Raw genomic sequence first — 10,330 nt, 5'->3', positions numbered from 1 at the left:
CTACTATTTGTACCCATAAACTTTACATGCTGACAAAAGTACCTATAGAAGAAAAAAAGTAATTTTGTATCTAACGATAGTAGTATAGTATCCGAATATCATTAAAACATTAGCTCTATTAATTTAAAGGCCAACACGGCATGTTAAGTGCTTACCTGCCTTTTGATTTTTAATTTTTATTTTTTTAAGAACCTTCCAGGTGGATATAGAAGAAAAAGAGAGAAACGTTAGAGGCACGTCGCGTCATTCCATCTTCTTCCTCACCACCCTTCTGCATGCCCTAGCAGAAAGAGAGAGACGTGAACCACGTACTGAACCCTACGCGACCAACCAATCCGCCTAACCACCTCCGTCCGCCCGAAACGACCACCGGCGACCAGCATCGCCCAATCCTTCTTCCCTTTTCTTCTCTATTTCCCCATTTCTTCCCTCCTTTACACGAAGTCACCCTGTCTCTGCGCGAACAGCACCTGCTACGCATCTTCCAATTCGGCGAGCAACCAACGGCGGCAAACTGTTGTGCCGCTGCGACCACCACTCCTCCGCCTCGCCTACTTTCTTCGTCATTCCCTCTCATCAACGCATGTTCCATTCCCTACCCCTGCTTTCCTATCTTTCTTTTCTTTATTTTTATTGCTTTTTCATTCTGTTTTAGTGATCTAGTTAGGTTAAGTTAGATGATTTCTGTGTTTTGGATTGAATGTGTTTGTTGTGGCTGAATTTTCTAGGTTGTTTGATGCCTACATCGAACTAAACATGCTGTCTGAATTTGCTGCACACCACATGCTCGATATATCGCCTGAATGGAGTCTTTGATTTAAACGTTATGTCTGATCAGCATAGGGCTTAAGTTTTATTTTCATTAGGCATTTTAATTCACAAATATGCAGTTTTCGGAACTTCTTGATGATGATTGTGATTAAACTTTGGTTATGCGCTAGTTGAATGTCCTTGTTAAACACCAAATTGGTGAATTTGTTTGGTTAATTTGTGCATATTTTAGCTCTTAATCATATTTTTGGTGAAATTTGTAGCAGTACATACCATGTTTTGTTTAGTGAATTGTTGAGTTGCTTACTCATGTGTTCTTGAACATAAATGAGCATATACAATAGTAGGTGTATTGATATGGACTATTCATTTTTTGATTTTTTATTCATGTCTTAAAGTTAAAAAAAATTGGGTGTTGGGTAATGTTATAAACTGATTATGTTTATTGATGGTTCATTCAATTTTTGATGATTCATTCATTTGGGTGTTGGGTAATATTAGAAGATTTGAAATTTTTTTTGTTATTGACAGAAATGGCTACAACAACGCATATCACGTTAGTAATACACCATAGAGGTATACTTGAAAGGGGGTCGGATGGCAAGTTGTGTTATACAGAAGATAAAATTACTGAGGTGGAGAGAGTTAACGTGGATACTCTGAATGGCTTCTTCATTAGTGACCTACTGAAAGACGTTGGGTATCCAATCATCTCCGATTTCTACTGGCAACATCCTGGAATGAAAATTGAGGGTGGTTTGAGACTTATGCGACTTGACATGGATGTTGTTAAGATGTATGAAGTTGCTGTGGAGAATGGACATAAGATTGAATTATACACAGAGCACCCCATTAGTCAAGCAGATGTTATAGAAGCACCTGGTGAGGTTAATGTTACTCCATCAAGGAGGATGAGGAAAGTTTGTGTTAGGAGGACTCCAACTCCAAAGAAGGAAAAAGGTCCTAGAAGAATTCTTCAACTGGAAGGGGTACAAACTGAAGCCCAAATTACAGAGGAGACCCATGGTATAGAAAAGGCCCAAGTAGATGTCAGTCCATTTCCATCAGTTCTAGCTACACCAAACACAGTTCCTGTATCTGAAGAATCTGCTACACCAAACACAGTTCCAACAACATCTATTCCTCTTGATCATGAAAACTTGGGAGACATATCTGTCCAGTTTAACATTGACAACAATGCCTAGCCAAAGTCACCAACATACACAGAGCCACCCTCTACCTCTGATGATCCACAAGACGAATTGCTCACCCAATATGTTCCTTTACCACGGAATCAATCTTCCTCCCAATCCATGCCTGAACCACATCCAACCCCCCGAACCAACACCCCTTCTACCAATCCATCTGCCACAGTAAATGCTCCAGAAACACAGAATAACAACACAGAGGAGGGTACTGGAGATAGTAGGAGAAAATAGATAAGGAGATATACTAAGAGACCCCTTCCAACTGGACAAACATTTATCCCTAATACAGATTCGAATCAACCTTCATCAGTATTTATCCTGGTGGATGGGGAAGAATATTCAGATGATGAACCTGGTGTTTATTGCTATGAGTCAGAGGGCCTCTACAGCATTGGAAGTGATGAAGATGACCAGGGAAGGTCATTTCCACAGGGCAATGCCGATGCACCTGTTAAGGAGGTGAGGCTGGAGCTTGAAATGGAGTTTGAGACTCTGCAACAGTTCAAGAAAAGTGTAAGAAAGTTCAATATTAACCTTGGAAGAAGTATTTTTTTCCCAAGGATTGATTCAACAAGATGCAAAGCTATTTGCTATGATGAAAATTGCCAGTGGCTTACTGGTCTTCCATGTAGGCATGTCTGTGCTGCCATTGCATACCAAAATCGCAGGGCCGAGGACTTTGCTCACAACTGGCTTACTATGGGAGCATACAACCTAGCATATCAGTGGACAATTCAACCTGTCCCAAGCCAAGAATACTGGGAGAAGGGAAATCACTATCCATTATTGCCTCCTGTGTATAGAAAACCTATTGGGAGACATACTAAAAAGAGAGACAGTCGTAGAGATGGTCCTAGAGAGAATCCTGATCCCCATAGAGCAAAGAGGAGATATGGCCCCATTAAATATAAATATTTTCTGAAGGTATAACTTAACATTCAATATTTCCTTCGTTTACTTGTGCATATTGATTGTCTTATAAAAAAATTAAAATTACAATTATTGCTGCTGTGGTCTCAAACTGGTCATAACAGCAAAGGATGTGACAAGAAGAAAGAAGTTATGGCTAGCGGAGGAGCTGCATTAGGTAGTGGTAGTCAGCATCATGGTGTAGCAGCAACAACTGAAGGTATGGCTGTTGATGATCTTGATGAGGATGCTGCCAGAGAGCAAGAGATGTATTGAGAAGAGACTTTAGAGGGAGCAGATGCTGAAGCATCAGCTTCAGATTCACCCAATGTAAGTTATTTATATGCACTCTCTTCTTCTACTTATTGGCATGAAGATAAATTTATCTTGCATTAAACATTTGAATTAATGCAATTACCCATTTATAGGTGAATGTTGATGATCTGAACTGTGTGAATCCTTCTGAAGAACCTATGGCAGTAAGACATCCACCTTCTAACTCCTCAACTGCATATGTGCCACCTAAACCTATCATGAATCCAACCATGTCCAAGAGACCAATTAGGAGGAGAAACGTTAAGAGGCCACCACCGTCACAACCTTCTCCCCTCAGACCTTCCCCACCACAACCTACTCCCATAACGCCTACCACACCACAACCTTCTGTTGTTAGGCCTACATCACCAACTAACCAACCTCTTCCAAAAGTTACCAGACAAACAATGCATGGTGCATGGTGCACGAAATTGTGATCAATACTTTTCACAACTCAATTAATCCCCGGTGATGAACCCAAAACTTGGTGTTCAATACCATGGCATAAACACAACTTCGCACAACTAACCAGCAAGTGTACTGGGTCGTCCAAGTAATAAACCTTACGCGAGTAAGGGTCGATCCCACAGAGATTGTTGGTATGAAGCAAGCTATGGTCACCTTGTAAATCTTAGTCAGGCAAACTCAAATGATTATGAATGATGAATAAAACATAAAGATAAAGATAGAGATACTTATGCAATTCATTGGTGGGAATTTCAGATAAGTGTATGAAGATGCTTGGTCCCTTCCGTCTCTCTGCTTTCCTACTGTCTTCATCCAATCCTTCTTACTCCTTTCCATGGCAAGCTGTATGCAAGGGTTTCACCGTTGTCAGTGGCTACCTCCCATCCTCTCAGTGGAAATGTTCAACGCACCCTGTCACGGCACGGCTATCCATCTGTCGGTTCTCAATCAGGCCGGAATAGAATCCAGTGATTCTTTTGCGTCTGTCACTAACGCCCCACCCTCAGGAGTTTGAAGCTCGTCACAGTCATTCAATCATCGAATCCTACTCAGAATACCACAGACAAGGTTTAGACCTTCCGGATTCTCTTGAATGCCGCCATCAGTTCTAGCTTATACCACGAAGATTCCGGTTAAAGAATCCAAGAGATATCCACCCAATCTAAGGTAGAACGGAGGTGGTTGTCAGGCACATGTTCATAGGTGAGAATGATGATGAGTGTCACGGATCATCACATTCATCAAGTTGAAGAACAAGTGATATCTTGGAACAAGAACAAGCGGAATTGAATAGAAGAACAATAGTAATTGCATTAATACTCGAGGTACAGCAGAGCTCCACATCTTAATCTATGGTGTGTAGAAACTCCACCGTTGAAAATACATAAGAACAAGGTCTAGGCATGGCCGAATGGCCAGCCTCCCAATGATCAAAAGATCTAAAGATCAAAAGATTCCAAAGATCAGAAGATGAAAATACAATAGTAAAAGGTCCTATATATAGAGAACTAGTAGCCTAGGGTTTACAGAGATGAGTAAATGACATAAAAATCCACTTCCGGGCCCACTTGGTGTGTGCTTGGGCTGAGCATTGAAGCATTTTCGTGTAGAGACTCTTCTTGGAGTTAAACGCCAGCTTTGGTGCCAGTTTGGGCGTTTAACTCCCATCCTTGTGCTAGTTCCGGCGTTTAACGCTGGGAATTCTGAGGGTGACTTTGAACGCCGGTTTGGGCCATCAAATCTTGGGCAAAGTATGGACTATCATATATTGCTGGAAAGCCCAGGATGTCTACTTTCCAACGCCGTTGAGGGCGTGCCAATTGGGCTTCTGTAGCTCCAGAAAATCCACTTTGAGTGCAGGGAGGTCAGAATCCAACAGCATCTGCAGTCCTTTTTAGTCTCTGAATCAGATTTTTGCTCAGGTCCCTCAATTTCAGCCAGAAAATACCTGAAATCACAGAAAAACACAAACTCATAGTAAAGTCCAGAAAAGTGAATTTTAACTAAAAACTAATAAAAAATATACTAAAAACTAACTCAAACATACTAAAAACATACTAAAAACAATGCCAAAAAGCGTACAAATTATCCGCTCATCACAACACCAAACTTAAATTGTTGCTTGTCCTCAAGCAACTGAAAATCAAATAAGATAAAAAGAAGAGAAGATGCAATGAATTCCAAAAACATCTATGAAGATCAGTATTAATTAGATGAGCGGGGCTTTTAATTTTTTGCCTCTGAACAGTTTTGGCATCTCACTCTATCCTTTGAAATTCAGAATGATTGGCTTCTTTAGGAACTCAGAATCCAAATAGTGTCATTGATTCTCCTAGTTAAGTATGATGATTCTTGAACACAGCTACTTATTGAGTCTTGGCCGTGGCCCAAAGCACTCTGTCTTCCAGTATTACCACCGGATACATACATGCCACAGACACATAATTGGGTGAACCTTTTCAGATTGTGACTCAGCTTTGCTAGAGTCCCCAATTAGAGGTGTCCAGGGTTCTTAAGCACACTATTTTTGCCTTGGATCACAACTTTATTTCTTTCTTTTTCTTTCTTTTTCTTTCTTTTTCTCTTTCTTTTTCTTTCTCTCTCTCCTTTTTTTTTGAATTTTTTTTTGTATTCGCTGCTTTTTCTTGCTTCAAGAATCATTTTATGATTTTTCAGATCCTCAGTAACATGTCTTCTTTTTCATCATTCTTTCAAGAGCCAACATTCATGAACCACAAATTCAAAAGACATATGCACTGTTTAAGCATACATTCAGAAAACAAAAGTATTGCCACCACATCAAAATAATTAAACTGTTATAAAATTCAAAATTCATGCAATTCTTCTCTTTTTCAATTAAGAACATTTTTCATTCAAGAGAGGTGATGGATTCATAGGACATTCATAACTTTAAGGCATAGACACTAAGACACTAATGATCACAAGACACAAACATAGATAAACATAAGCACCAAAATTTGAAAAACAGAAAAATAAAGAACAAGGAAATTAAAGAACGGGTCCACCTTAGTGATGGCGGCTTGTTCTTCCTCTTGAAGATCCTATGGAGTGCTTGATCTCCTCAATGTCTCTTCCTTGTCTTTGTTGCTCCTCTCTCATGATTCTTTGATCTTCTCTAATTTCATGGAGGAGAATGGAATGTTCTTGGTGCTCCACCCTTAGTTGTCCCATGTTGGAACTCAATTCTCCTAGGGAGGTGTTTAGTTGCTCCCAATAGTTTTGTGGAAGAAAGTGCATCCCTTGAGGCATCTCAGGGATTGGATGATGAGAGGGGTCTCTTGTTTGCTCCATCCTCTTCTTAGTAATGGGCTTGTCCTCATCAATGGGGATGTCTCCCTCTATGTCAACTCCAACTGAATAACAGAGGTGACAAATGAGATGAGAAAAGGCTAACCTTGCCAAGGTAGAGGACTTGTCCGCCACCTTATAAAGTTCTTGAGCTATAACCTCATGAACTTCTACTTCTTCTCCAATCATGATGCTATGGATCATGATGGCCTGGTCTATAGTAACTTCGGACCGGTTGCTAGTGGGAATGATTGAGCGTTGAATAAACTCCAACCATCCTCTAGCCACGGGCTTGAGGTCATGCCTTCTCAATTGAACCGGCTTTCCTCTTGAATCTCTCTTCCATTGGGTGCCCTCTTCACAGATGTCTATGAGGACTTGGTCCAACCTTTGATCAAAGTTGACCCTTCTAGTGTAAGGATGTTCATCTCCTTGCATCATGTGCAAGTTGAATGCCAACCTTACATTTTCTGGACTAAAATCCAAGTATTTCCCCCGAACCATAGTAAGCCAATTCTTTGGATCCGGGTTCACACTTTGGTCATGGTTCTTGGTGATCCATCCATTGGCATAGAACTCTTGAACCATTAAGATTCCGACTTGTTGAATGGGGTTGGTAAGAACTTCCCAACCTCTTCTTCGGATCTCATGTCGGATCTCCAGATATTCACTCTTTTTGAGTTTGAAAGGGACCTCGGGGATCACCTTCTTCAAGGCCACAACTTCATAGAAGTGGTCTTGATGCACCCTTGAGATGAATCTCTCCATCTTCCATGACTCGGAGGTGGAAGCTTTTGCCTTCCCTTTCCTCTTTCTAGAGGTTTCTCCGGCCTTGGATGCCATAAATGGTTATGGAAAAACAAAAAGCAATGCTTTTACCACACCAAACTTAAAAGGTTTGCTCGTCCTCGAGCAAAAGAAGAAAGAAGAGAGTAGAAGAAGAAGAAATGAAGGAGATGGGGGAGGCTTTGTGGTTCGGCCAAAGGGGGAGAAAGAGTGTTTATGTTGTGTGAAAATGAAGGAGTGAAGATGGGTTTATATAGGGGTGGGGGGAGGGTTATGGTTCGGTTATGGGAGAGTGGGTTTGGGAGGAAAAGTGGTTTAAATTTGAATGGTGGGGTAGGTGGGGTTTTATGAAGGATGGATGTGAGTGGTGAAGAGAAAGATGGGATTTGATAGGTGAAGGGTTTTTGGGGAAGAGGTGTTGAGGTGATTGGTGAATGGGTGAAGAAGAGAGAGAGTGGTGGGGTAGGTGGGGATCCTGTGGGGTCCACAGATCTTGAGGTGTTAAGGAAAAGTCATCCCTGCACCAAGTGGCGAGCAAAATTGCTCTTTGTGCCAATTCTGGCGTTAAACGCCGGGCTGGTGCCCATTTCTGGCGTTTAACGCTAACTTCTAGCCCTTTTCTAGCGTTTAACGCCAGTCTGGTGCCCCTTTCTGGCGTTAAACGCCCAGAATGGTGCCAGATTGGGCGTTAAACGCCCATCTGCTAGCCTTACTGGCGTTTAAATGCCAGCAGGTTCTTCCTCCAGGGTGTGCTGTTTTTCTTTCTGTTTTTCTTTCTGTTTTTGCTTTTTCATTTGATATTGTGACTTCTCATGATCATCAACCTACAGAAAACATAAAATAACAAAGGAAAAATAGATAAAACATAACATTGGGTTGCCTCCCAACAAGCGCTTCTTTAATGTCAGTAGCTTGATAGAGGGCTCTCATGGAGCCTCACAGATACTCAGAGAAATGTTGGAACCTCCCAACACCAAACTTAGAGTTTGAATGTGGGGGTTCAACACCAAACTTAGAAGTTGGTTGTGGCCTCCTAACACCAAACTTAGAGTTTGACTGTGGGGGCTCTGTTTGGCTCTGTTTTGAGAGAAGCTCTTCATGCTTCCTCTCCATGATGATAGAGGGATATCCTTGAGCCTTAAACACCAAGGATTTTTCATTCACTTGAATGATCAATTCTCCTCTATCAACATCAATCACAACCTTTGCTGTGGCTAGGAAGGGTCTGCCAAGGATGATGGATTCATCCATGCACTTCCCAGTCTCTAGGACTATGAAATCAGCAGGGATGTAATGGTCTTCAACTTTTACCAGAACATCCTCTACAAGTCCATAAGCTTGTTTTCTTGAGTTGTCTGCCATCTCTAGTGAGATTTTTGCAGCTTGTACCTCAAAGATCCCTAGCTTCTCAATTACAGAGAGAGGCATGAGGTTTACACTTGACCCTAGGTCACACAAGGCCTCTTGAAGGTCATGGTGCCTATGGTACAAGGTATTGAAAACTTTCCGGGATCCTGTCTCTTTTGAGGTAATTTCTGCCTAGACAAGTCATTTAGTTCTTTGGTGAGCAAAGGGGGTTCATCCTCCCAAGTCTCATTTCCAAACAACTTGTCATTTAGCTTCATGATTGCTCCAAGGTATTTAGCAACTTGCTCTTCAGTGACATACTCATCCTCTTCAGAGGAAGAATACTCATCAGAGCTCATGAATGGCAGAAGTAAGTCCAATGGAATCTCTATGGTCTCATTTTGAGCTTCAGATTCCCATGGTTCCTCATTGGGGAACTCATTGGAGGCCAGTGGACGTCCATTGAGGTCTTCCTCAGTGGCGTTCACTGCCTCTTCCTCCTCTCCAAATTCGGCCATGTTGATGGCTTTGCACTCTTCTTTTGGATTTTCTTCTGTATTGCTTGGAAGAGTACTAGGAGGGAGTTCAGTAATTTTCTTGCTCATCTGTCCCACTTGTGCCTCCAAGTTTCTAATGGAGGACCTTGTTTCAGTCATGAAACTTTGAGTGGTTTTGATTAGATCAGAGACCATGGTTGCTAAGTCAGAGTGGTTCTGCTTAGAATTCTCTGTCTGTTGCTGAGAAGATGATGGAAAAGGCTTGCCATTGCTAAACCTGTTTCTTCCACCATTATTGTTATTGAAACTTTGTTGAGGTCTCTGTTGATCCTTCCATGAGAAATTTAGATGATTTCTCCATGAAGGATTATAGGTGTTTCCATAGGGTTCTCCCATGTAATTCACCTCTTCCATTGAAGGGTTCTCAGGATCATAAGCTTCTTCTTCAGATGAAGCTTCCTTAGTACTGCTTGGTGCATTTTGCATTCCAGACAGACTTTGAGAAATCATATTGACTTGCTGAGTCAATATTTTGTTCTGAGCCAATATGGCATTCAGAGTATCAATCTCAAGAACTCCTTTCTTCTGATTTGTCCCATTATTCACAGGATTCCTTTCAGAAGTGTACATGAATTTGTTATTTGCAACCATTCCAATTAGTTCTTGAGCTTCTGTAGGCGTCTTCTTCAGATGAAGAGATCCTCCAGCAGAGCTATCCAAAGACATCTTGGACAGTTCAGCCAGACCATCATAGAAAATACCTATGATGCTCCATTCAGAAAGCATATCAGAGGGACACTTTCTGATTAATTGTTTGTATCTTTCCCAAGCTTCATAGAGGGATTCTCCTTCCTTCTGTCTGAAGGTTTGGACTTCCACTCTAAGCTTACTCAATTTTTGAGGTGGAAAGAACTTTGCCAAGAAGGCATTGACTAGCTTTTCCCAAGAGTTCAGGCTTTCTTTAGGTTGTGAGTCCAACCATGTCCTAGCTCTGTCTCTTACAGCAAAAGGGAATAGCATAAGTCTGTAGACCTTAGGGTCAACCCCATTGGTCTTGACAGTGTCACAGATTTGCAAGAATTCAGCTAAAAACTGATGAGGATCTTCCAATGGAAGTCCATGGAACTTGCAATTCTGTTGCATTAGAGAAACTAATTGAGGCTTAAGCTCAAAGTTGTTTGCTCCAATGGCAGGGATAGAGATGCTTCTCCCATAGAAGTC

General features: G+C 41.4%; 1 non-coding gene across 1 annotated transcript; it reads left to right on the top strand.

Annotated features, from left to right (window-relative positions):
* The first annotated feature begins 9,889 nt into the window (after positions 1-9,889).
* Positions 9,890-9,997, top strand: LOC112712265 (small nucleolar RNA R71). Its single transcript, XR_003157737.1, has one exon. It is a non-coding gene; the product is annotated as a small nucleolar RNA R71 (small nucleolar RNA).
* Positions 9,998-10,330: the final 333 nt, after the last annotated feature.

Source organism: Arachis hypogaea, chromosome 1, assembly GCF_003086295.3.
Source record: "Arachis hypogaea cultivar Tifrunner chromosome 1, arahy.Tifrunner.gnm2.J5K5, whole genome shotgun sequence".
Lineage (NCBI taxonomy): Eukaryota > Viridiplantae > Streptophyta > Magnoliopsida > Fabales > Fabaceae > Arachis > Arachis hypogaea.
Note: the sequence above shows the minus strand (reverse complement) of the source record. Positions and strands in the feature narration are given on the sequence as shown.